At 45.9% G+C, this 27,662-nt stretch overlaps 1 protein-coding gene across 2 annotated transcripts in view; it reads left to right on the forward strand.

Annotated features, from left to right (window-relative positions):
* COLGALT2 (collagen beta(1-O)galactosyltransferase 2) overlaps positions 1-27,662 on the forward strand; it is a 47,943-nt gene that overhangs the window by 492 nt on the left and 19,789 nt on the right. The gene's annotated exons all lie outside the window — the stretch shown is intronic.

Genomic DNA, 27,662 nt, shown 5'->3' on the forward strand with positions numbered 1-27,662 from the left:
CGGCAGCGCGGTGTCTCCGCCGGGAGCCGCAGGGAGATGAGTTATCCCAGCAAAGCTGGCCCGGAGCCTGGGAACATTCAGCGCCGGAGCATGTGTCCAAATCCACAGGCACGGAGAGCGTGAGGCCGGCTCCCGGCTGGTAAATCCCGGGCTTTGTGGGAGCTGCTCGGGATGTTCCAGGGCTGGAGAGCGGCGGGCTGGGTAGGTGCTGGTGGGCATTGAAAGGAGCATTGTTGCTAGGCTGGAAGATGGATTAAAAGATGTATTCAGAAATCGCAGCATGGGGGCAGCTGCGGCGGTCAAACAGGGGTCGGGATGGAGGAATTGGAGCAGTTTGGGAACTGGTCAGTCTGCCTTTGCGAGGAGACAAAGGAAAAAAATAACGTTTTATCCTGACATAAGTGTTGGGAGGAACAGGATCGCTTGGAAGAACCCCAAACAGAGTTTATTTTTTCTCTGTAGAGCCTGATCAAAAGTTCGCTGAAGTCTGTGGTGAACTTAAAAAGTCAAAGTTTCGTTTTACTTTGAAGGGGCGTGGGGAGGACCTGCCCCCCAGTCACATCACTGAAGTGTCATTAAACAGATGTTTCTGTGTATGCTTCAGTAACACGGATGTAATTTGTCTCCAAGTACGGGGCTCTGCAATACGTCAGTGCATAGATCTTCGTCTTTTTTTTTCTTTTTTTTCCCCCCTTCTTTTCATGTTGCAGGTGTAAAAAGCAAGTTGTGCTATGAGGCCAAATTCGGGGTGCCACACAAGTGTGGTGTGGAATCACAAGTTGGTGTGTGGCAGTGGGTAAATTCACATTCCTCTCTGTGTAGATCTGTGACTCCTCATTCATTTGTAACAGTAGGAATTTTGCCAGTTGAGATTTCCTCTTAGCAGATGTGTATAAAAACAGATATTATCAGACCCCACATGGCCTGTGATTCAGCTGAGCTTGGTGTTTATAAAAACTTGTGGGAGTTGTAAGTGCAGTCCTGATCCCAAAGCAGAGCACATCTCAAAATGCCTCCTGCTGTACAAGTGCAAAGTAAGTCCTGTGGGGGGGTTTAAGTCCTGCAGATAATTGTTGACTCTACAACTTTTTTGTTACATTACTTGTATTATCCTCACTAGACTTAAAGTCTCTGCAATATTGTGTGAAAGTACTGTAGGGACTTACTTTTAACCTAGCTTAAAATACGCTAAGGTTCTTATAAGAAATCACTCCCTTTTTAAGAGGATTGTGCACAGATACAAGGCATGGCTAAGCTGGAAAATCTGCTGATGAAAATGTCAAGATTTATAAAATGAGAGTGACTAAAATTGTCAGAGCCACTGGAAGAGAAGTTCTGAGGATGTTCTGTGTTGCCACAGAGAGTGAGAGGTACCTGTGGGGTGGCAGTGGTTCCTTGGAGAGGTTTAGTTCTGCTCCTCAGTAAGACTTGAGTTTTTCCAGAATGTTCAGGACACAAAGTACCCACTCAGAGCAAGCTCACATACGGTACCTGTAAAGTCTCTTGAGAACAAGTGAAACCATTCAGTCCATTTCTGGAAGCATCTTGTGTTTCAGAGAGTCCTTTCAACAGATGAATGCCAAGATTTACCTGTGTCCCTGTGTTACTGGGATAGGAGGGCAGGGGAGTGGTGTTTGTCATGGACTTGCATTCTTCTATTGCCACTTATATCCTACTTCGGTGTTTTCTTGAGTAAGTCAGCATTTTAAAATGACCAACTGTAGATCTTGAGAATGAAAACTGAAACCATAAATCATCTCTCAAGCTCCCATATGCTCTCTCTGTGTAGCTGGAGGGCTGGAATTGAGCAGTGGATTCCTCTGACAGATTTCTAGGAGGGAAGCTTTGTGAGTGACAGTAAAGATGGGTTAAGAGATAATGAATTTGAAGCAGGCACTAAATTTCCTTTGTGTAGTCTGTATCAATTAATCCCAAGCTTTGTTGCCCTGATACTGAGCAAAAGTCTTACCTTTGCTCTTAATTATGACTTAATTCTGAAAGTGATTGTGGGCAGCTTCGGGAGGACTGCCGGCTCCTAATGAGCCTTGCAGGCCGTTTGGTCTGGGGCCAGCTGGCACGGAGGAGCCATGGCCGTGCAGTTAAACCCTTCCTTCCCTCCATGGCTGTGCAGTTAAACCCTTCCTTCCCTCCTCGAGATTCCCTCCCGGGAATCAGGAAATGCATCCGAGCTGCTCCCTGGCCTGTGTTAACCCCGGCTGTCCTTGCTGGGGACAGGGTCATCCCGGGATTGTGCTGTGACTTCAGCTGGGAATTTCTGTGGTACAGCTCGGGTTTCTGTGCTGGCCCTGCTGACAGACTTGGCCATCGGTGGCCTGGGAGCTCTTGGAGCCGGCCAGGCCGGGGGGAATGGCAGTCCCCTGCTTCAGGGGGAATGGCAGCCTCCTGCCTTGGCCACAGAACATGATCTGGTCCCATGTCACCATGGAGGTGCAATGCTGAAGGGAGCAGCTGTCCCTTCTTGTGGAGGAGGAAGGGTCACAGCTGTCCCCTCTGAGCACTGAGGGAAACGGGCTGGGGCCCACAGCAAGAGAGGCCCAAAGAGAAAACCTGGCTGTGGGACCCAAATGCCACAATGGGAGAGAGCCTACAGAGAAAACCTGGTTGTGGGATCCAAGTGCCACAGCAGGAGAGGCCTGCAGAGAAAACCTGGCTGTGGGACCCAAGAGCTTAAAGAGAAAACCTGGCTGTGGGATCCAAATGCCGCGATGGGAGAGAGCCTAAAGAGAAAACCTGGCTGTGAGACCCAAGTGCCACAACAGGAGAGGCCTAAAGAGAAAACCTGGCTGTGGGGCTCAAGTGTCACAACAGGAGAGGCCTAAAGAGAAAACCTGGCTGTGGGGCTCAAGTGTCACAACAGGAGAGGCCTAAAGAGAAAACCTGGCTGTGGGGCTCAAGTGTCACAACAGGAGAGGCCTAAAGAGAAAACCTGGCTGTGGGGCTCAAGTGTCACAACAGGAGAGCCTAAAGAGAAAACCTGGCTGTGGGACCCAAGTGCCACAACAGGAGAGGCCTATAGAGAAAACCTGGCTATGGGGCTCAAGTGTCACAACAGGAGAGCCTACAGAGAAAACCTGGTTGTGGGATCCAAGTGCCACAGCAGGAGAGGCCTACAGAGAAAACCTGGCTGTGGGACCCAAGAGCTTAAAGAGAAAACCTGGCTGTGGGATCCAAATGCGCGATGGGAGAGAGCTAAGAGAAAACCTGGCTGTGAGACCCAAGTGCCACAACAGGAGAGGCCTAAAGAGAAAACCTGGCTGTGGGGCTCAAGTGTCACAACAGGAGAGGCCTAAAGAGAAAACCTGGCTGTGGGGCTCAAGTGTCACAACAGGAGAGCCTAAAGAGAAAACCTGGCTGTGGGACCCAAGTGCCACAACAGGAGAGGCCTATAGAGAAAACCTGGCTATGGGGCTCAAGTGTCACAACAGGAGAGCCTAAAGAGAAAACCTGGCTGTGGGACCCAAGTGCCACAACAGGAGAGAACCTGAAGAGACAACCTGGCTGTGGGATATAAGTGCAGCTTTTTATAGCCACAAAGGTTCTTCTGATGTGCTGCTCGTGTGGCTGGGCTTCTCCCTGAGCTCCCTGTGCTCCCAGCTCAGCTGGGAAACTTGCAGGGAAAGTGTGCAGTATTGTTTGTGCTGGGTTTGGAGAACTGCAAAGGGAGGGAAAGAGATCTTTATCTTGGACAAGAATGACCCAGAAGTTACAGTGTCAGTGTGCCCCAACCCTCTTTTGTTTAGTGGGCGAGGTTGTGGGGTTTTGTTTTGAGCTTTATCGATGCTGAGTGTTTATTTGAGATTGGTCAGTTACAGGTACGGAGTGTTTGCTTGTCAGGAAGGTTCGTCTTGGCTGCAATAGACGGCCGTTTGAAAGTGTTTGTATTCAGCAGTTTATCACATTGCCTTTCACTTTCCTTAGTCTCAGATTAAGTGATGGTATAGCAAAGAAAGTTGCCTGTAATTTCATCTTCTGCTTCATCCTAGTGGGTCATCTGCTCTCTCCTCTCTTAGTAACCTGGGGATGGAATGCCTGCATAAATGAGTTGGTGCTTGGGAGCAGTAATTAGCTCCTTTTGTGCTTGAAAATCTGCTTTGGGGATCAGAGTATACTTATATTTCGGAAGTGATAATGTGAACAATAGTGAGCCAGGTGGAAAGATGGGATGAATCCCAGCTGAGAGATGAGTGGATGTACTGTAACACAGCTCCAGTGAGGAAATAGTTTCAACTCAAAAGAACTGGTTGAAGCTAAAAATAGAAGCTGATGAGATCAGTGTAATAATTGTATTTCATAATTATGTATTATTAGACTGGAACTAGCTGATGATATCTGAGCATTTTCTTATTCTTTTGTGGTTTACTTTTCAAACGTGAAAAAATTCCACATAGAGGGCAAACTCCAATGAGATGCAGGGATCATTTAAAACTTTAATGGCTGTTATTACTCTCAGAGAAATGTTGGCTTTCAAGCACCCCGTGTTTTCTGTCCTTGTCTCCATTTGAGCAACGAGGTCACTTTAATCTTCGTGGTCATTATTAGTCACGTAGGAATGCTGACATTCCAGTCTGCTGGCTCTGCCTCTCCTGCTTCTGTCCGCTGGTGTTTTGCATCCATTTCAGGCGTGCTCACCTGTGCTGTGACTTCCATCTGGCAATATTAAAACATAGGTTTTAGAAATTAACTGACTTTCACTTGAAATAGTCAATTTCACTTGTACTTGGCTATGATGAGCCAAGTACAAGTGAAATTGACTTTCAAGTGAATTTTAACGGGATTCAGTGAATTTCAAGTGAATTTTAGTGGGATTTAGTTTCCTGTTTGTATTTGTAGATACTTTACCTTTATTTATTATGTAGTTTTAATAACAGTCATAGACTAAGAAGGGGCAAGAGTGAGATGGGCTTTGCACAGCTTTGGAATTGCAATTAAGGTGATGTTCCTGTTATGCAAGATGTTGCAGAGAGCCTTGCTGGCAGAGAACTTGCATTTAGATGACTGCATCAAAAGAAAGAATAGGAGTAAATACTTCCAATTTCTAGCTGGGGAAATAGGGGTAGAAGGGTAAAGTAACCTGCATGAGATTGTTGAATTTATCAAGACTGGAGATAGAATAATCAAGAAATGTCAGTTATAAATACTTCCTTGCTAAGGTCATTTTTACACCAAGATGCAGAAAAATTACTTAAAAATTGAAAACCAGGGAAGGCTAAAGAACTGTTTCCAATATCCATAATCACTTTTTTTTTTTGGTCCTTTGGTTTTCTCTCCCTCATCTCGGTCTTGGCAAACTGAAGCAAATGGCATCATGAAATTACTCAGTAGAAACATTTGAAGGGAAGCCAAAAATTGCTGCTGTGCCTTGCTGAGGTCTGCATGGCAAGACACAAACCACTCTTCAGCTAAAAACTGTGCAGTTCTGCAGAGAAGCCATAAAAGAGGTATGAGCTGTGTGATGGCAATGTGCAGGGTAGCAGGAGTTTCTTTATTTTTCCCTGCTGTGGTCACAAATTGCCAGATTCTGATGCTTTTTTGATGACATTTAAAAACCATCTTGTCCCACACTTTATATTGGGGTCTAGTAGACAGCAGTGTGAATATTGCACTAAAAGAAAAAAGGCAAAAATAATTTGTTATCACCATAAAATGAATAAATAGCTCTCCAGAGGTACAGGGATAATACCATAAAACTGATGCTTTAAAATGTGTAGGAGTTCTGTGACACTAGTGAGCATAGTACATTGTGTGTGTTTGTTTAATCCTTTTTTTGTACCTGAATTCTGCATGGTCTGTATCTCTGAAAATGAAACCATTAATTTTGGCTGCTGTCTTTTGGCACCCACCTTTTGAGACAGGAGTCTATCCTGTTATCTGTGTGTCTGTCCCTTGTGTCATGGGCTGCCTGGTGCCATATAGTGCAGACTGTGGGTTTAGAGACTGGAATCCAATAAAATAATCTGTTGCCCAAAAGAAACAGCGGGCAGAGTTCAGTAGCAGAGGCTGTTGTTTATGATAAGCCTTTGGATATTTTCAAAGGTCAGGAAGATCTAGTTTTCAAGCCTTTTTTTTTTTTTTTTTTGCCTCTTTTCATCTGTACAAAGTAGGGATGAAAAGACCTCAAGGACTCATCTAGTTCATTCCTGCCCAGGGCAGGATCCCACTCCATCCCTTCCTTGTTTTTCCAGCAGGGTTGGGATTCCTCATCCAGTCCAAGCTGCCCAGGCTGTGCACTGACCTGTCTTCTGAACCTCCTTCAGCTGGGGGGAAGGTGGGAGGCAGCTGTGGGGCCAAGGATCAGCTACAACCAATATTGGCTGTTGAGTGCTCCTATTAATTTGCCCCTCTCCCAAAAAAAAACTTAAAAAAAATTTAAAAATAATAAAAAAGTCAATTTCACTTGTACTTGGCACACCAGCTATTTCAGCTCCTCATTTCTGGTGAGTGTGGGAGTAGGGATCAGTTTGGCCTGATCAGGGGGAACCTGCCCAATTCCTGCTGTCATTTTCATGTTACAGGGACAAAGCCCTTTCCCCTTGCCCAGTGCTTCTCCAGCTGGGCTAATGCATGGATCTCCTGGGCTGATTAGTGCTGGGATGCACCTCCAAAGGCTGGCTGCTCCCAAAGCCAGCTCTGGTGAAGGCAGAGCACTGCTTCAGTTCAGGCTTTCGATGTCTCCAGGGATGGGGACTCTGCAATCCCTGGGCAGCCTGTCACTGTCAAGGACTATCCTGGAAATTCATGTGGGCTGAGGGTGGCAGACCTTTGGGATAAAGGCTGATGTTCCAAGCACTTTTTCTCCTTTTTCTTTGCTATTTTTCTGTTAAATGGAGCACGTCATCTTCTCAAAAAGCTGCCTGGTCACTGCCATCAGATTGCTGAGGAAGGGACCCCAGGTGTCTGAGTGCAGCTGGAGAGGGGTCAATCCCTGTAAGATTTGGCAGGGGCCTTCCTCAGGGGACCAAACCATGGATTTGTGCTGAGCCAGGGATGGAAGGGCTTTTTTGATCTCTTATATGAATTATCACATACCTGCAATTATTTACCTGAGTCCCCTGGGTCTAAAAGTCTTCCTGCACTGGGTCAGGATTGTCTAAAACCAGATCTGTGATGCACATGGTGTGCAGAGCATGGCCCAGCACTGCTGCCATCTCTCGTCCCAGGAGGCTCATCTGGGCTGCAGGGTGGAGGGAGGACCGAGGTGATGTGGGGTGCTGTCTGTCAGAACCTGGAATTTCCTTCCTGTGGCATGATGTCTCAGACTTGGTATTATTGCAGTCTATTTCTGTGCATCTCATTTCCTTTATTCTGGTCAAGCATTGTGCACGTTGATGGTGCTTATGGCCAAGGGTGGATTACAGCTAAATGGGACCCACATGCACCAAAATTTCAGGGTAAAGAAAGATACGAATCAAAAACTTTTTGGTGTTCTCTGATGAAGTAGATTTTTTATCCTTTTCTGTAGAATGCTCAGCTCCTTCATACAGGCATGTGGCGCTGCTAATAAATTCATAATTAATAAAAATACAATTCTTATTTCCTTTTTTTTGTGTGCAATTTGCCTCATACAGTGCCTGAACCAGATTTTAAGCATGAAGTTACTAGTTTTGTTGTATGTGGGTAGGCATATACATTTGTCTGTATATCTGGTGTCTTTGGGCCAGATCACTTTTGTTACTGTAAAATGATGCCAGTTTTCTTTCCTCAAAAGTTGACTGGGAGACTAATAACAACATGTTGATTTTGAACTTTTTCCATATGACTATGGATCTGGTATATACTTTCAAATGGAGTTCAGTCATGAAAGTTTTATGGTGAACTACTTGGGTTGTGATAGTTTTGCAGCAGAACACATTGTTCCTCCTCTTGACGTGATGTTGCACTGCTAAAAACCAGCTAAATTTCAGAGACTGAATTCAGTGCCTAGGACTGAAATTATGCTAATGGCTTATGAAGCAGAATTTCTTGAATTTCTTTGGGAGAAGTGGTTGTTTATTTGAGGTAGCTGTTAGACATTTTGGGAAGTGAAAGCTTACTCAGAAGTGAAGGCTGCTTTTGTTATGACCAGCTATTGAAGTAGTCAGTGTGGTTTTCCCCTTTCTAACATGGAACTAACTGTAGAATCAGGTAAAACTGAGCATGAAAGCTGATAATGTTGTTTTGGGAATATGCCCTCACCAAAGTCTGTCCTTGCTGTTTTTCCAGGGATCTGTTAAAACATAGATGTTGATGAGATATTTGTATCATCCATGGTGCCTGAGTGGCTGTAATACATGGAATAAAGAGATTTTCCAGCCGTTTCATTGTGTATGGATGGACTGATAGGAATTACACACATGCTATAAAGATAAGCAGATCTTGATCTGGAGCAGGATTTTGAGGCTGTCCCCCTGGAGCTCATGAAGATCTAAATTTATGCTGAAGCATGAGATAGTGGAAGTCCATATGGCACTACAATGCCATTGTAGTAGGCCTCATTTAAGCTTTTTCACATTAGTTTTGTAAGACTTCAGCTCCAGAAGGGAATTTTTTTGTTGGATTTTTGTTTTGTTTCTTAAAAGATTTTTTTCCTGTAAGGAAGAAAACATTATTTATAATTATGCTTTTCCTCTTCTTTCCTCACACAGAGCACAGGCTTCCCTTGATTCTGAAAGGATTGCTTGCTTGGTTTTGCACTTTGATCTCTCTGCACAGGGAAGGCTATGTGTGGCTGCAGCCTGGTTTGAACTTTGCCCAGTGGCAACAGTGAGGCTGTATTACCTGTGAAGGGTTAGTTTATATCCTGAAGCTGATAGCAGGTGCTTATCTCGAGTTAGCAGGTCAGAACCTTCACTTAGCAGCTCAGCATCTGCTCTTAAAATAGGGGCTGTGTTGTACCTGTGGGCTAGAATGAGAATTTAAGGTTGTTAGTTGAGTTATTTCCTCAGTACTTTCAGTCATTCTTATAAGGTGCTTGGGAAAATTCAAGGTCGGGTTGGATGGGGCTCTGAGCAACCTGGCCTGGTTGAAGATTATTCAGAGCTTCTCTTCATTGCAGGGAGGTTGGACTGGGTGGCATTTAAAGGATCCTTCTCACCCAAACCATTTCAGGACTAGAGGAAAAGGCTGTTTTCCAGCATTCCCACTTTAAACTGCTTATTGTGACAAGGAAGGTAAATGTTAGAACTCTGATAAATGCAAACCCTTTGTTGGTTGGGTTTTTGTTTGGGGTTTTTTTTTTTTTTTTGGTTGGTTGATTTTTCCCTCTGGTTTTTAGCTCAAACATGTAAATTATTCCCTACCAGACTTTAGCCAAGTGAACTTAAGTCCTGTAGCTGGACTGCTGTATCATTAACTAACCAAAAGCCTGCTTCAGGCAAGTCATAAAAAGATGTCAGCTAGGCCATGTGATTTTGGACAGGAGAAGCTGCCAGAGGTCTGTTCTGTCCCCACAGTTTGTGTCTAGGAGGCAAAGAGGAACATGACCAGTGAAGCTTTGCAGCAAGACTCTTCTCTGTCCATCAGTCATACCCAGTTCTTGTGAGGAAGCAGGAATGTCACATCCTCTTTGCATCAAAAAGAGAGCCAGAAAAACAAAGTGTGTGAGTGAGATGGAAACGTGTTTCCAGAGCAGGTGCTGAGCTCTGTGCTTGGCTGCACTGCTCCAGGGAGCTGTTTTGCCTTTTCCTTGGGGTGTCCCAGAGTGTGTCCTTAATGCTGGGAGCCTCCCTTGTGGTTCATTGAGGGTGTGTTCTTACTCTTGCAAATGCTTTTTCTTACATGAAGACAACAAATACATTCCTTTAGTCTAACCAGAAATTGTAATTAACACCATAGCTCATAAAGACAATGGCAAAAATATTTACAGTTCAGTGAAAAGTACAGCAGTTACATGCAAAAGTCACTACACTAGACTACCAAAAATCTTAATTTAAAAAAAGACATTAAAATATATGTTAGCATAGGAACTGCATAATTAGGGTAAAGATTTGTGTTTTCATTTTGGAAAAACAGAAAAGGCAAGCTCTTTCTCTTTTCTGTAAACTGAAGGATTAAAAGGAGTTCTAGTGTCTTCAGGAACCTCTGGCCTGCATTTTATTTCTCATTAATTCTTGGCTACAGTTGGCTAGAATTACCAGTGGGAGAAATAGCTGGAATAGCTTTCAGGTTTGGAAATCTAAATATTCAAGGATCTGTTTCACTGGTGGGTTGTACAGGCTTACAAAGTCAGGAGGAGGGGTGGTGTCAGTAGGGAGCAAGGCTGGATAATCTCCTGTGTTATGGACAGGATCCCTTGCTGCCCGAGGGATTAAAGGGAAGTTAGGTCTTGGGAGTGGGAAGACTTTGAGAGCTCCAGTCACTTCTGCAGATCCTACAGATGGAGAAAAGGGCTGATGACAGTGGAGTGTCTGGCATGACCTTGTGATGCCCCTGATTGGGCTGGGGTTCCTTAGAGCCTTGTGGTGAGGAGTAAGATTTGGAGATGTTAATTTTCTGGTGGATTCTGCGTGCTGGCAGAGTTGGGAAGCAGATTGGTGTTGACTTGGCTGGATGGCATTTTTTTCTCTCAGTGTGTACAGAGGGTTTCTGGAAGTCCTTTAGCTGGAGTTCTGCACTTTCAATGCCTGGAACTCCACAGCTGCTCTAGTTTGGCCTGGCTCCAGCTCCTCCAGCACTTTCAGATGGCAGTGGGATGTTGTTAGAGATTAATCCTTTCTGTCCCTTTTGCTACACAGGACAGCTTAGGTGAGGTTTGGGGCTGGGAGCTCCAAGCTGCTGTAGACTGAGATATGAGCAGGTTATTCAGGCCCTGGAGGTTTAGAAAAGCCAGCTGCTGGTAGAGACCAGGCACTGCGTGTGCTCTGTGCCATTTGTATCTGGTTTAGCACAACGAGTTCCTGCAACAACAGAGCAGCAGCCCAGTACTGTGCTCATTTTTCCCAGTCTGACTCCCTTAGCATGACTTGACTCACTCCCATGAATCAGGCTCTGGATGCTGCTGGTGTTTGCTCCCGATGATATGTGCTCCTTCAGTAGCAAGAGCTGGATGGAGTTTCCATTTATTTGTCTCTGAGATGGGCTCCATGGGTTTGGAGGAGCCTACCCAGCCTCCTCTAAACTGGTTGGTAGAAAATAATAATTGCTTTTGGGTCTTCTGCCTCCTCAAATATTTTCTTCCTCCGGCTTTGGCTGTCAGAGACTATGGTTGCAACTTTTCAAAACACCAGTCTGAAATAAGTTCATTGTGTGTGACTGGAATATGAAAATGTCACTGGTGCTAAATACTGTCTCTTAATTTATAATTTCTTTTCAGTTCCATTTTTTTTACTTGAAGCAGGATTTCAATGGAAATTACCATACGGAATTTTAAATGGAAATTAAGTTACTGAGTGTGTTTGTGATACATGTTTTATCACTCCTAACATACACTCTCTCCCCCTTCTCCATTTATTTCTCACACAAACAAGTTATTGCTTCCACAAAAACTCTTGTCAATGAGATGTTTTTTCAGACTAGTGAGCTCATGGCTGTCTGCTGGCAGAACTCTGCTCTGACTTAATACAAATGAAGGCTGCTGCCAGGATTTTTTGGCTAATACCTGAGCCTTGAAGGAAGCTCTGTTTTACAGAGCAAGAATTGAGCTGCTGTCAGTGGTGCTTCCAGCAGCCTTGCCTACAAACTTCCCATCTGGATTTTTCGATGAGCCAGTCTTTGTAGATGTGGTGCAGATTTAAGGGGAAGAATATGTGTTCAGGGCTAGGCTGGGCCTAAGCAGGAGTTTCTTTTCTACACTCAGCAGTTCATTGGTTGATTCTGCCTGTGGAGAGCTTCAGTCACCTCCAGGTTTGCTCTCTTGCACTTTTGCAAGGTGCAGAACTTGTTGCTCATGGAGCATGTGGATCAGAATGACAGGTGGCAGCCAGAATAGAGCCAGAAAGATAAAAGACTGAAGCACATTTCAGATGTGCTTATCTCTCCCAGAGATGTGCTGAGGAGGAATGTGCTTCAGTCTTTTATCTCTCCAATAGAGTGAGATCTCCAAGGAGAAATGACGGTGTGTTACATCTCCCAGCCCAAATTGCCCACCTGGCAAAGCTGACCAGGCTCCTGTAGCTCCTGCAGGTGTGGGGCTTGTTGGGTACTACAAGGACACCTTTGGGATAACCCAGAGGTCGAGGAAAACATCTGGTTTCAATAGTTTGGACACACCTGGACCAAACCTCCAGCTTTTCCTCAGGTAAATGTATTTATTCCAGGTCTGCTGACCAGCAGAAGTATATTTCTTCCAGTTCTGCGCTGGCATAGAAGTTAAGAATATACTTGCCCAAACCCCTAGATTTCAGCTCATTAGATCTCATACTGAGTTGCATGAGCTGAAGAGGTTAATGAAATTCTTTAAAACCAGAGTTCCACCCAACTGCAGCCACTGATAAACTGGCAGAAGTTTAAGAGCAGAATGATTTCTCAAAGGATACAGAACCAGCCTCTCAGTTTTTCCATGAACTGTCTTTATTTCATGTATTTAAGGAATCCCTCTAGTGGCCTGGTATTTCTGTGATATATCAGGTGTTCCCTTGCAAGCTGATGTTGCACATCAGTTGCTGCTATTGTATGGATTTGAGATGGAGCTATTGAGGGATTATTTGAAAGGCTTTAGAAGAAGAATCTGAGATGGTTTCAGATGAAAATAATTTTTTTTTTAAGTGCTGGGGTTTTGGTTTTTTGGGGTATTTTTTTTTTTGTTTGGGTTGGGGTTTGGTGGGGTTTTTCACTGGGTTTTTGGTTTAAGTTGTCTTTTGGGGGGGGGTTGTGAGTTTTTGTTTTGTTGGGGGTTTTTTTGAGTCAAGCAGATGATGCTAAATCTTTGAATTCCATATGGGGCCATTAGCCTGCACTCTGCAGTAGATCATATTAAATGATCTATTAAACACAACTCCCAGCAAACTTGATAGCTTCAGCAAATAAAGCAAGCCATTAGGTTTCAATTTATCTGCTGATACCTCACATCTCTGTGTAAACCCCAAAGCCTTCAAAGACAGTCATGTTATTTTGTCTGTGGGTGCATATTTTCTAGTATCTAAGAAGTTGTGGCATGTTATCTGCTATTCCCTGTGCAGTGCTGGAGTTGGGGTTAGGATGGTGTTTACCCCTGGCAAAGGGAGAGCCTGGGACTGGATTCCTGCATGCTCAGCAGAGGGACTGTGGGTTCCTTGAAGCTGGACATTCTCTGCTCTTTCATTCCTTCCACAGCAATGCCTTGTGCTGAGGTATTCCAAAAATTCAGTTTTCCAGCCTTTGCAATTGCCTGAGAGCCCCAGGGAGCGGAGATGTCCAGGCCTGGGAATGCTGCTGGACAAGTGCTGCGATGCATGCGAGGGCTCCTGGGCCAGAGCATGTCCCTGACGTGTCCCTGTCCCCCGAGGGACCCGTCAAGTCCAACACCTGCAGGTGTGCTGGGGCTGGAATGAGCTTTAACTCATGCGCTTCATCCCCTGGGATGGGGAGAGCTAAGATGGGAATCTTTCCCATTGGAAAACAGCGTGGTTAGGTGCCATGCTCTGCAGAATAAAGGCATGTGTGCATTTTCCAGGGCTTCCAGTTTCCTAGGAACTGGCTGCTGAAAGACCTAAGTGCCCATTTCCTCTCTTTATTTACTTCCAGTCATGGGGGGAAAACTACATATCCTCAAACTGTGCATTTGTGGTCAGGATTAAACCTTTAAGAGATAAATTGTGCATTTGCATTCTTCTCCACACCTCACTTGTGTATTTGTGGTCAGGATTAAACCTTTAAGAGATAAATTGTGCATTTGCATTCTTCTCCACACCTCACTTGCTGATGCTTCCTTCAGTGCTTGGCTCTCCCAGAGATTTGCCTGGCTTCAGTGGATGCTCCCTGGCATTTGTCCCTCTCCAGTGACTGCTCCTGAAATCCACACAAAGAGAGCAGACCAGCAGAAGGGAGAATTGTGATGTTGTGGTGTGCAGAAGAAGCAATCCCATCCACCAAGCGTCCCTCTGATCCCATCATCCAGTTTCCTTAGCTGGGGATGGGAAATGTGCAGCATTACTTACAGAGGGCTGCAGAGCCTTTAGCTTACAAGATTAGGGTTAAGACCTCACTGTTTGTCTTCTCTTTAGCATTAAGTCAGCCATCAGCACAGCACCAGTTTTCCATCATTTTGACTCCAGTCAGTCTTTTCCAAGAGACAGTGTGTTCTGAGCCTGGCATCTGTAGTGTGTCCTGTGTGCTGACCCCACAGCAGCCATGTGTGCAGCACATGTGTGTCCATAGGAGAGGCCCTGTGGGTTTCTGTATCCCTGAGTGAAACATGAGATCACAAATGGAAGAGATTGAGATCCAGAAATTTTAGCAAGCCCAAAGTATTTGGAATTTAAAGTAGAAATACTTCGTTTTTAAATTTTTTCTTCTCTCCAGTACTAGTATTTCACTGCTTTAAAACTCTAAACCCTAAAAATCAGGGACTTCACATCAAAAAAACCCAGAGTGGTTTTTTTTCAGTGCTGGAGGCAAAATACTTGGATGGGAAGAGAGATTTTGTCTGTGAGTTTGTGAGAGTTTCTTAAAAGCAACACAGAGGAAAAGTTGTTCTTGATATTGGCCACAAATTTATCACTAGTCTGACAAGTACTCTGTGAATGCACTAAGTAAACTGCTCTACAAAAGCTGAATATCTGACATTTATTTCAGTGTATATTTTGGAAGGAATGTTAGCTTATTTTATTATTCCCAGCCCTGACACCCACTCCTTTTTTTGGTGACTTGGGAAAATCCATTAATCTTTTTGGTTTTGTTTCTCTCTCTGCAAAATGAAGCTACAGTGCTGCCTCAGTGCAGCGTTGAGACCCTTGCTGTGGGTTTTGGGCATGGCCTCTGACCTCTGTGATTCACATCACCCCATTCCCAGGGGTACACTGCAGATCAGCACACCCAGCCATTCAAGCCAAGAACACTGCAAAATCTGTCAGGAAAAACTTCAGAAGATTTTAATTGGTGAATTCATTATTTCATCCTAGCAGAATGGTGTTTGTTGTGTTTCCCCTCTCCCCTTATTCAGAATCCTGTCAGCATATGAGGTTGTCACCTTTTCAGCTGTTTCTTCATCAGAAATGGGATGGACAAAATTGCATCCAGGAAAACTCCCTACTTCATCTGTAAAGGTTGAATATATTTTTCCCTGCTTGGCTGCAGTAGTTGTTTTTCTATTTTCTTAATTATGTATAAAACATTTTCAGGCATTTGCCAGCAAATATGATGTAATCCATTTATTTTCAAGCAGTGTACCATTCCATGCAATTCAGAGAACCTCTGTTTTCCAGGGTAACTGGCTACTTGAGGAAAATTAGGCCAAAATTATGAAGTCTCAAGTTCCATGCTGGCTTCAGCAAAGTCTAACTCTGAAATAACTCACTGATGACTGTAAGTGTTAGTTTAGTGTTGGTGAAAGCAAAGTTTGGCTTAAATTCCTTTATGCCAAGGGAAGCCTGTGCCAGGGAGAGAGTAATGAAACCTGCTGTGTTTGTGTCCTGTGAATTTGCAGTGGAGCAGGGGAAATGTCTGGTCTGATGTTGTTAAATATTTTGTATTGTGGGTGTGTCTTGTAGGTTCACAGGGATGGTGCTTTGGTTGGGTTATTAAATTGCTGATTCTGAGAGGGAAGTGCTGGTCAGATCTCCAGTGTTGGCACTTCAGTTCTGCTTTTTTGTTGCTGCTTCCTTGATCCCAGGATATGGAAGGTTGAATGAGTTTTGTCCGAGTTTTCATGGGTGTTCTCTGAAGCTCTGATGATCCTTGAAAAGGCAAAATTCTGATATTCCTGTTTTTGTGACTAACTCAGGTGCTTTATCCTCTGGCTGTGCCACTTCGTGGAGTGTGACAAGTGTAACAAACTGCACCCTGGGCATCACCCTGGCTGATGCCTTGCACAACCTCCCCTTGGGTGCTGAGGGGACCCTGCTTCGTGCAGATGGTGAAGAGGAGGGGCTGCAAATTCCTTGCTAGATGGACACAGAGGGAGGGTCAGGCACCCAACACCAAACTCAGTTTGACAATGCAATGAAGATGTGATGTGGTGAAGAGCTTCAGCTTCCTGCAGGCATTGAAGTTCTTGGAAGCAGGGTCTGAATTAATTAGGTCCAGGAAAGGGGCATGAGTCAGTCCCTAAAGCCTGGCTGCTGAATACAATGTTGTGTAAGGTCACAGAAAGTGACTGTAAAGCTCATCCAGTGCCACGGACAGGGACACATTCCACTATCCCAGGTTTCTCCATGGCCTCTCCAGCCTGGCCTTGGGCACTTCCAGGGATCCAGGGGCAGCCACAGCTTCTCTGGGCACCCTGTGCCAGGGCATCACCACCCTCACAATTCCTTCCCAATATCCCCTCTGTCCCTTCCCTCTGGCAGTGGGAAGCCATTCCCTGTGTCCTGTCACTCCAGGCCCTTGTCCATTCTCCTGCTCTTTTGTAGGTGTGCTCCACTAGAATGACAGCCTGGCTCCCAAAGTGTCTCCTCCTATGAATATCCTATGGATTGGGAAAACCTCTTCCCTGCTGTAGAGGTGACAGCTCTGCAGCCATTTGCCTTTTTATCATTCAGAGTCAGTGACAAACCAGCTGAAACTATGCTGAGTGTTTGATTTATTTGTTTTTACTTTTCTTGCATTGTCTTTTCTGTATGGTTCTTTTTAATATTAATGCAAACTGCAAAGCTAGTGCATGTGCCTTGACTTAAAGACAGATTGTCCTGACCTGCACTCATCGTCTCCTTTCATTTCCTGACCATATGGCAGGCAGCAGCATCCTGGGATATGTGTTTTGTGGACAATATTAGCTTCCTTCAGGTGGCTCCCACCAGCTGCAGCACCTTGGATATTTTTGGATGAGCTTGGAGAGTGTGTGGATGGAGTTAATGCCTCTGTTTCCAGGGGCATCTGCTATATGGCCAACTTTTGCTGCTGTGTTTTGAAGCTTCTTTACCTGTGGGTCAGATTGAAAAGGGATTTTAAAGCAGAAATTCTTCTCCTTTGCTGGAGAGAGGTGTTAGCTCTGTGAATTCTTGAAAGGCCAGGTTGGAACAACTTGGGCTAGTGGAAGCTCTCCCTGCCCATGGCAGGGGGTGGGATTGGATGGGCTTTAAGGCCCCTTCCAGCCCAAACCATTTAGGATTCTCTGGCTTCCCATCAGCCACAGCCATGCTGTGCTCTAGGCAAAGCCTTGAATCATAGAATCTTTAAGATGGAAAAGGACTTAATGGTCACAGTGGTCTGGCTGTAAAAGTGAGGATAACCTTGCCCTTGCCTGCAGACTTGACTGATCCCTGCAGAAACACAATTACGGAATGGAATTACAGAATGCCTTGAGCCGGAAGAGACCCATAAGGGTCATGGCGTCCCACTCCTTGCTCCTCAGCGTTACCTAAAACTAAACTGAGTGACAAAGACCTTCACTGAGAACCTCCTTGAACTCAGACAGGGTTGGTGACGTGACTTCCCTGGGGAGCCTGTTCCAGTGACACCCCTGTGGTGCAGCTTCACTCTGTTTTCCCATGTCCTATCACTGGTCACTAGAGAAAGGAGTCTCCATCCTTGGAAGCATTCAAAAGCCAACATGATTGTAATTCAGACATGACTCTGGGCAGCCTGCTCTTGGTGGCCCTGCTAGAGGAAGGGGGGCACGATGACCTCAAGAGGTTCTTTCTTTGATTCTTGTCCTCTGATTCTGCATTATCAGCCCAGGGGATCATGTTGGAAAGCCCCTGTGCAGCAGTGGGGCTGGCTGCCCCTTGGGACAGCCCTGGGGCTCGGAAGAAGAGGTGCTCCAGCAGCAGGAGGAAGGCCAGCCTGCCTGCAGGCTTGCTGTGATCTGGGGCAGTGCCTGGGTCCCTTGGGAGATACAAGATGTAAAACATGGCAGCTCTTCTCCTCGAGAACCATTTGTTACAGCTCCGTGGTTGACTTTTCTTGCTGTACCTCCTGACTGTATTTTGAAAGCAGATTCTGTGCTAACATTTTTCATCCCAAAGGTAACTGACATGCTTGTACAGAAGCTGTAGAAGAAGTAGTCAAGAAATTTACTTCTGTTTCTATTCCTCTGTGTCTGTACTACATGTTATAAACACCTGGGATTTTATCATCCTTGTGTTGCCCAGATTTCCTGCAAGCAGCCAGTAATTCACAGCCGGCTGAGGCAAGCAGCAGTGTTTATGATGTGCCTGTGCCAGCCTTGGCCCTGTTATCTTGCTCTGTAAGAATAAACTGGAGTTATTCTTAGTGGCTAAAGCTCCATGAGTTTCTGGGTGCACAGACAGCCCATTGTGCTGCCTGCTGAGACAGTGCTGGGGATCACACAGTGAGGTTTTAACAGGAGGTCTGGGTCCTGGGGAGGGTTTGGCTCTGACCCTTCCAGCAGCACTGAAAGGGGAATGGTATTCCATCAGCTGAGCGTAAACTCAACATGTTTTTCCTGTGCAGCATAGCAAACTTTAACTTGGGTATGATAGATTTTTTTTATTACTTTTCACAAGCAAACTAGAAATAGTTCACAGACATCTGCTGATCACAGTTTGAAAACTACTGCTCTCAAGCTACCCTGAGGTTGAATTCCTTTGGAAAAAGTCTCACTGACTTTGTCTGCTTCTGTAATCACAGAATCACAGAAGGTTTTGAATTGACCTTTAAGCCCAACCAGTCCCACCCCCTGCCATGGGCAGGGACACCTTCCACTAGCCCAGGCTGCTCCAAGCCCTGTCCAGCCTGGCCTTGGGCGCTTTCAGGGATGGGGCTGCCACAACTCTGGGCAACATTGGTAAGTAAGATAGCTGGTAAAACACACCCTGAGGGTAATCAGCTCTAGGGGCAGGGATGGAATTACCCTGCCTAACTGGGCTTGGGCTCGTCTGTGTTCTGTATTATCCATTCCTGGTGGGAGCATTGCAGATCCTTGTGGTGGAAAGAGTTTCCCTGAAAAGCAGTTGAAAAAAACTTAAATTGTTGTAAATGCTTTTGCCTGTGCAAGGCAAGTCTGGAGCTCTCTCTCGGGGTTCAAACCTTTAAACTTGGCATGGCTCCCTGTGTGAGAGCAGGCAGAAGGAGCTGTTGGAGTGACAGCAGCCGTGTGTGCGTGCTGACAGCGGCGCTGGGATTTCTCCGTGTGTCTGCAGCAATCCGTTCATCGGGCGCATGCTCCTGCTGCAGCCCTCTGTGCCCAGACACTGAGCCCTTTCATGGAGAAGTGCAGAGTCATATTTCTGAGTGCAAATTAGCCAGGGGATTGTTAGCAGTGTGCGCTTGGCCAGGCTCATTTCTGAGAGCAGCCCTGGCGCTGGAGCAGGGGAGGTGTGGGCAGACACCCCTGTGTGTGTGCTGCCAGCAGAGGGGGGAGCCCAGGGCTGGCCCCCATTCTCTTGGGGGACAGCTTACACACAGGGCCAAGTGTCCTTCAGCCAAATGTTCTCCAGTTTGACTTATTGTCTCTCACAATTACACTTTTCCATAGGGTGGGCATCAGGAATATAACGCTTGGCACTGGGCTCATTGTCCTGTGTGCCCCAGGAGTGCTCAGGACCTGTCCCAGCCTGCTGGGATGCATTGCTGGTATTGCACTGGGTGACTCAGTGCTGAGGCTGCTGCATCACAGCAGTCCCAAGTGTGGGACCCTGTCTGAGTCCAGACTCCCTTCCTGCCTCTAACTCTCCTTTTCCAGGCCTTTGTGGGCAAGGGCAGATGGTTATTCTGGTGGAATGGACGTGTACTGGTGTGAGCCTCAGCTTTCTCTGACTGTACAGCTCACAGGGGCAGGGGAAGAGCAAGTACTGATCTCTTCACTCTCTGTGACCAGTGACAGGAGTGGGGAAATGGCTGGGGCTGTGCCAGGGCAGGGTCAGGCTGGATATCAGGAAAGGTTCTTCCCCAGAGGGTGCTGGCACTGCCCAGGCTCCCCAGGGAATGGGCACGGCCCCAAGGCTGCCAGAGCTCCAGGAGGGTTTGGACAAAGCTCCCAGGGATGCACAGGGTGGGATTGTTGGGGTGTCTGGGCAGGCACAGGGTTGGACTGGATGATCCTGAGGGTCCCTTCAAACTCAGCATAGTCTGTGTTGATCAAAGGAGGCTTCTCAGAGGTGGGTGTAGAAAAGCGTGAGGTGCCACAGTCAGCTCTGCAGGTCTGGTGTGGACTCCTGCAGCATGACTGCAGATCATTCAGTGAGTGTACCCGTGGATGCACACATCCAGCCCTGCTGAGCTGGAAGGTGTCTCCCAGCATTTGTGCCACATTTTTTCAGGAATCCTCACGCACACACCGAATGCTTTGCTGTCGAGGTTTCTTCAGGATGTCTGTGTGCACCTGAGTATGCAGGCAGGTAGCAGCCTGCTGCAGACAGCTCCGCAGGGCTGGCTGCTCTTGTCCTGCTGACAGTCCTTTTCAGCCTGCAGCGACAGCAAAGGAATTCCTGGTCCACTGGGGAGGCACAGAGTGTGCATGGAGATCTGCCCTGAGTTCAGAGCTGACCTCAGAAAGACCTGCTGTGGGGGCAGTCCTGTTACAGGGTCTGCACAGGAGGAAGTTGTTGAAAGCCTTCTAAAAAATAGTAAATTACTGAGTGAAAGGCTTCTCTCAGCCCTGCTGGTGGGCTGGAGGCTGTGAGCTGTGTTCTGAAGAGTTCTGCAGAGGAAAAAAAATTTGTGTTTCAGTGACCTTTGCCTCAAGCTGTGGATAAAGCTTGAATGTTCCAGGGAGTCTGATGTGAAAATATAGAATAGTGTTGGTCTTCATTAACTGTTTAACTTTGAGCATCTCCTACCCTGCTAAACATAGCCATTTTTCTCTTTCCAGAGGCAAAAAAATCCCTTTGGATAGCCAAGCATCCTTTGCCACTTTGTTTGTAGGATGAGCAGTTTATGGCCTATTTTTATATTTCTCTACTCCAAATGCTTTTGGACCTCTTCTCCAAATGCTAAATTTGGGGTTCATCTCAGAGAACACTGTTGCTGGCACTCATTGAGCTCTTCTTCCTGTTCTCTTATTCTGTTATTTTAGGTTTGTGATGGCCTCAAAGAAAAGCTGTCTGACAACTTTTGTGAAGAATGGCTTTATTGTTGCCTATCAGCAAAATTTTCACATGAAAGGGTTAGTTACTGTGTGAAGCTCTCCAGTGTCACACAAAACATCCTGCCAGTTTCCAGATCACAGAGCAGATTCTCCATTGGTAAAAGAAGTTGAGAATTAGCTCAGTGTATTTCTTATTGCTGCTTGAACTCCTAATTAATAATGTGAATTAAAATATTCCATTTTTGTCCCTAATTTCTTATATTGTTTCTTTCAGCCAGCACTGTACAAGAGATGAAAAATCACTTGTTTGTAGTTATTACACAGTATTCCAGCAAGAGTGTGTTTCTGTGTGCTGAAATTACTTTTGGTCCTGTAGGATGATTAGAATGAAAACTAATTTGCAATGAAGTCATATTTCATATTTTAAGTCAAGAGTTCTTAGAAATGTCTTTCCTGGAAGGGCACATCCTTACACAGCTGGGAGGAATGGAACATACCAGCCTCACCCACATAACTTTGTTATGTTCAGCCAATCCTGTTTGTCTCTGGATAGGGCTTGGAGCAACCTGGAGCAGTGAAAGGTGTCCGTGCCCATGGGATGAGTTCAGGGTCCCTTCCAGCCCAAACTGTTCTGTGGTTCTGTGTAGAGCTGGTGAAAGCTCTTGTTGGGTGGTGTGGGACAGAGAGGCATTACAGGGAGACAGTGAGCACTGGGGGCTTACTGGTACTTGTAGGGCAAGCTTCTGACTTTTTCTGGGAGGAAAAAAATGTTCATAAATTAAAAAGGTAAGCCACAAAAAGATTTGTGTCTGTGTTTCCCTCCCTGCTGGGTGTCTGGTGGTCCATGGTGTGAGTGTTCTCACCAGGGGTGAGGCAGGCTCTGGGCTCTTAGCATTGCTGTATCTGCAGGCTTGGTGCTGAGACCAGAGCTTTTCAGGTGTTTCTGTTTTGGGGACGCTTGGCAGTGTGTTACAGGCCCATATTCAGTGTGACCATGGAATAATCAGTGTTGCTGAGCACCTAAATATGAAACTCATAATTTTTTTTGTTAGCAGATACAAGAATATTTCTAAATCCCAATGTTCTTTCCCAGTGGCTTACACACTTACATTAATCTCAAACAGCTGCATCAGCTGTGTCTGAGTTAGTTGCTGGGATTAAGCTATCCTTTCAGAAATTACACAACTGTTGCAATTAATTCCTCCTTTGAACAACTGATCCCAGAGGCCAGTCACCACCCTGATCCTGCATGTATGGGATTTCCTGGGCTTCCCTTTGGGGCCTTGTTCCCTTGAAGCCAAGTCTGCTTGGAAATACAAGATGTAGCTGGGGTTTTGTTTCTTTAAAGATTAGCAGCTTTAAAGCATGGGGAGAACTAAAGACAGAGAGAGGGCTTGGGACTGAAGCAGCAAGAACCTCCTTTGCATTGCGAGAGAATTCCCATTGCATGGATGCAGGGAGCCAGAAGGGTTGATTTAGATTAGATACAAGGAAGAGTTTTTTACAATGAGGGTGCTGAGGCCCTGCCCCAGGGTGCCCAGAGAAGCTGTGGCTGCCCCTGGATCCCTGGCAGTGTCCAAGGCCAGGCTGGACAGGGCTTGCAGCAATTTGGATCATGGAAGGTATCCCTGCCCAAGGCAGGGGTGGCACTGGATGGGCTTTAAGGTCCCTTCCAGCCCAAATCATTCTGGGATTCCATGGTTCTGTTGTGGGGAGTGAGGGACAGGAAAGTGAGTGATTTCTTGAGGTAGCATGGAAAGAGCCCAGATCCTGGTGTGCACAGAAGTATGTACACACATACATCTGTGAGTCATTCACTTGGACTTGGAAGACCACTGAAGGTTTTAAAATCATTGCTGCTGCCAGCACAATCCATTATCCACAGCTGCTGAAGGGCACTGGGAAGGAGTTAGAGGGGAGCCCTGTGTGCTGCATTCCTGTGCTCTGAGGTCCTGTTCTTGTCCAGCTGCCCAGCCTGGGGAGCTGCACTGCTCCTGTTGCTGGTTCCACGCTCCCACGCAGCTCCCTGCCACCCATCTGGGCCCAGGTGGCCTGGGGACCAAGTTAAAATAAAAAACAAAAGAAGATACTTCCAAAAGTCTGTCCTTAATTAAGGAAAGCCTGGAACAAATGCCAAGTCCCTACAAAGCCAAAAAGTCTTATACATACATTAGAATTTTGGCAACTTATTTAAATGCTTAAGCAGTTCTTTGAACTTGGGCTGAATGTTCAGGCTCTGTTTATGAAGTGTGTGAGCACAGTTGTGCTAAAATAAGTGATTTAGATGGTTTGGATCTGTCCAGAATCTCTGGACTACATTGTTGGCGTGTTATCCCTGATCCCATGGGTACCTGGGAGATCTGAGTGTCAAATTCACAGATGTGAGGTAGGGCTGGCAGACCTGAAAATCATCTGTTATCTGAGTCTGGTCTCTGCTGGATGAGCAGGAGATATATCTGCCTGTCGTGTGACAGGCAGGGGGAGTGTTTGGAAGGATACAGGGAGCCCTGCTTGATTTGTTGCTTTTTTGAGATGATCCTGGGCAGGAGAGCACAGAGTAGTTGACAGTAGCTCAATTTAAAATCATACAATAGAGTAAAGAAATGGTTTGGGTTGGAAGGGACCTTAAAGCCCATCCAGTTCCACCCCCTGCCATGGGCAGGGACACCTTCCACTATCCCAGGCTGCTCCAAGCCCCACCCAGCCTGGCCTTGGACACTTCCAGGGACTTAATCTGTGGTAAGAACAGACATTTTCACAGCTGGAATTAAATCCCTCTTACTGTGCTGCAGAAGTGTTTTGCTTCTGTCTTGTTTTGAATTTTTTCCTTCCTCTTTAGGATCCATCCCTTCTCTTCCAGTCTCTTCTGGTGCACTGTTCCTGGTCAAGGTAATTCATTCCTGGCTCCCAGTGGAAACTGCCACTTCAGGGGGGGGTTATATTTTGACTTGGTTTTCTAAGCCTGGCAACTTTCAGACAAAAAGAGCAGGGAGAAATGACTAGTCTGTTACTTTATTTACCACTTGTTTTGGGAAAACTAAATCCAAATTTATGTTTGACTCATATTAGGGCTCTGTGGCTGGACTCTGCTTTTTCAGTTATTTTTGGCCAGGCTGATCTCACACCCAGCATGAGCAGGGCAGCCTGGGTGACAGGAGCTCAGACCAGGAGCTGGGCTCTTGGGCTGCCTCAAGGGACTGTAAGCCAAAGGCTTTTATGCGGGATCTAAATTCAGAGCTTAAAACTCCCATCCTGTGCTCTGTGCATTGTGTGTTGTTAGTGTCATGGTAAAAAACTTGGGGCTGCTGGAATACATTATTAATAGTGGCTGGTGCTGGATGAAGTGGTGTGGATTTTTCCAGTGCTCTGAGGTCTGAAATCCCTGGAGTCTCCCCAGAGCACTGGGGGAACCCCCCATGCAGCGCTTGTTGCTGCTGGCTGGGCTCAGGAGGGGCTCAGGTGTGGTGATCACATGCCCTCTGAACAGAGAGAGACATAGCTCTCCCAGGATTTTCCTGGGAAGCTGTGAGAAAGTTCAGAGAAAGAATTAAAACAGTTATTGTCTCAATCTCTGCACCTGGCAGGCAATCTCTGTTTGTCAAAGACATTTACAAGGAGTTGGTCCCTTCTTGACCAATAGGTGAGAGAAGATTCCTAAAGGCCAATCAGGTCTTAGGTCCACCACTGTTTCTGTAGAATGGTGGATTTCTAATAATAGTGTTTTTCATGCCTTTTGATGGTGGAGTCTCTGTATCACCTTTGTCTGTCCCCAGTACCCCATTGGTGATACTCAGGAAAATGCTGAGTTCTGCTCTGAGGGCTGAGCTTTGTCCTGGAGTATTTGAGCACCTCAAGTTGTGGAACAGAGCACACAGAAATGTGCTTCTCCATCACTTTGGTGTGAGCTGTATCCTCTCTCTGAATGGTTTATTGGTGCTCAGCTCTCAGGAAAAGGGCCAAGGGGGGTACTGGTGTTTTGTCCCCAGTTTCTGTGTTACAGTTGTTAGGAATGATCTCCTGACAAGCTTTCCATTGACTTTGGGCTTTGCTTTGGAGGAGACCCTGTGGGTTTAGGGCACGTGGTCACCCTATGGCTCTTGCTTCAGTGGAACTCAATATTGGACCACATGCCATAGCAGGCCTTGAGGGTGAATTGAACCCCTGGCTGCGGGCAGAGAGGAACCAAGGGAAACAGTTAAAGGGGATATCTTCGTGGAATTTGGTTGCATTTGCAACTTAGTTCTGCAAGCAGCAGGAGCCCTGGAAGGCCAACTGCATCCTCCTCCTGTGACCTATTTTCAGTGCAGCCCCAGCATCAGCAGCCTCCTGAGCGCTGTCATCCTTTGTGTGCTCTCAGCAGAGTGATGGGAAGGGCCCACTGGAACCTGGATGTGCAGATTTGGCTCTCACAGCCAGAAAGGGTGAGCCCAATACCCTCCTCAAACCCTGACAGAAAGGGAAAGGAAAAAGGAGCAAAAGCTCCTTACAGCTTTTGTTTTTGAAAGCTGGCTGCCTCCAGCCAGTCCTGACTCAGCTCTGCACTGCTTGAAAGTGAAGCACTGACTCCTGTTTGAAGCTGTCCTTCCCGCCCTGTTTGCTGAAGGGAGAAGGTGGTAAATGTTGAATTCAGTAGGAAAATTACTGCAGGGCCCTGGCTGTGGAGTTTGCCTCAGCTGTGTCTCAGCATATCCCCATACTCTTGACAAGCCAGCAGCACACAGGATGCATTTTGTCCTCTAGTATTTTTCCTGTACAGATGGTGAAGGTGAAAATTTTCTCCTCTGACCCGGTGCCTGAGGTAAATGAATTAAATAGCTTGGGAGAACAGGCCAGAGTGTGAAGAAGTGAAAAAGGGGGATTGTTATTTTTAATTCCTGTTTTGGGGAGGAAAAGAGGAGAACAACCATCAAAGCCTAAATTAACTCCCCCTCGCAAACATAATTTGCGGAGACATTACCAAGCGAAAACTATGAGCAGTTTGTAAAAGGAGCTGTTTTCTGCATGTGCTGCTGCTCACATTACTTAATTAAAACAGGAGTTGCTTAACATTGTGCTTTGATTTTCCACTGTGCATGATCCATGAGTTTTTTTGGGAGGGGTACTTTGCTGAGCAGGAACAATGAGGGCTTGTGTCCATGGTACAACTCCTGTTAAAGCCAAAGTCAATATTGAAGTGGTTGTAGGTCTGTCGACATAAGCCCCTCTACCAACATTCTCACTCAAACTTTCAAAAATGTAACTTCTGTTTATTGGAAGTGGGTTTAAATCTGAATGGAGAAAGCTGCCCTGTTACTGGAATAGAGGTGTCCATCTGGAGGTATGTTCTGGTCTATTTTTTAAACTTTCTTTTCTGAAAAGAGTGGGAGGAATTGGAATTTTTTTCCTCTATTTTTCCCTGGTTGTGTTGCACAGACTTTAGGTTGTAAATCTTAGAGGGGACCTTTTTTTTTAATTAAATCCTAGATGTTTTTAATCAGCTCTTGAAAATGGTGTTGCTGTTCCACTAAGAAACAGGATTTGAACCTGGTGCCAGCTCAAAAATATTGCTGATAGACTCCCCCACAGATAATGGTGTTGTGCTCACCAGCTTGCTTTCAGAAAATACACCCAAAATCCAGGCACTGCCTTAGTCTAAGGGCCATGTGGACAAGCCATGCTCCTGTGAGCTGAGTGGAGCTGGGTTGCAGTGATCCACTCCCTTCGTCCTGTCCAGTGCAGATCATGGACCAGTAAGGATAAGAGGATGGGGTAAAAACCCTTTTCCAGCACAGGCAGGTGGGCAGAGGTGATAGCATCTCTTGTGTGACGTGTTCTTACCACTAAAATGAAGTCTTAGCTGCATACTTGGCTTCTTGAAATGCTCCAGAGTGCTACAGAAGAAGTGTTTATGATGTGGAGTGTCCTGATGTGCCTCTCAGGGCTTGAGGACCTCTTGCTCCTAGTGAGAAGTCCTGCTCACATTTTAATTAGCCTGTTTTCCTTGAGCAGGGGGTGTCATTTCACAAAAAAAAAAAAAAAAAAAAAGAGGGAAAAATAAAGTCTGTGCCTGTTTTTCCACACAGTGCTATTGCAAACACCAGAGGTGCTATTTTTTTCTGGGGGGGAAAGGTGAACTGGTTCAGATGCTACAAAAGGAGTCAGTGCTGATGCTGTTTGATCTCTAATTAATTTATCCACTAAACTAATAATGATAATTGCTTTTGTAATGGCTTGGGTTGTTTGGAGTTTTGGAGGGTTTGGTTTGGCTATTTTTTGTTGGGTTTTTTGAGCTGAAAGCTGGAAGAACAAAGGTTTGCCAAACTGCTAGTCATAGGGTGTGTTTCATCCAGGGTGGAACAGACTTTATTGCCTTTGAGGCCTTCTGGGCCTAGAAATGCTGCTGGGTGGATAGTCCTGGAGAGAGCTGTCCCTCCTTTGTGCCAGAGCCTTGGCTGATCCCTGCCTTTGAGAGGTCTGCTGGGATGTGGATTTACCTTCCATGTATCACCAGGACAGCCTGGGCACTGGAGTCATAGAATGATGGAATGGTTTGGGTTGGAAAATGCCATTTTCTGCCAGCAGATTCCTTGTGGGTAGATCTAGAGATCCCTTCAGCTCCATTTGC

This window comes from Zonotrichia leucophrys, chromosome 8 (assembly GCF_028769735.1).
Source record: "Zonotrichia leucophrys gambelii isolate GWCS_2022_RI chromosome 8, RI_Zleu_2.0, whole genome shotgun sequence".
Taxonomy (NCBI): domain Eukaryota; kingdom Metazoa; phylum Chordata; class Aves; order Passeriformes; family Passerellidae; genus Zonotrichia; species Zonotrichia leucophrys.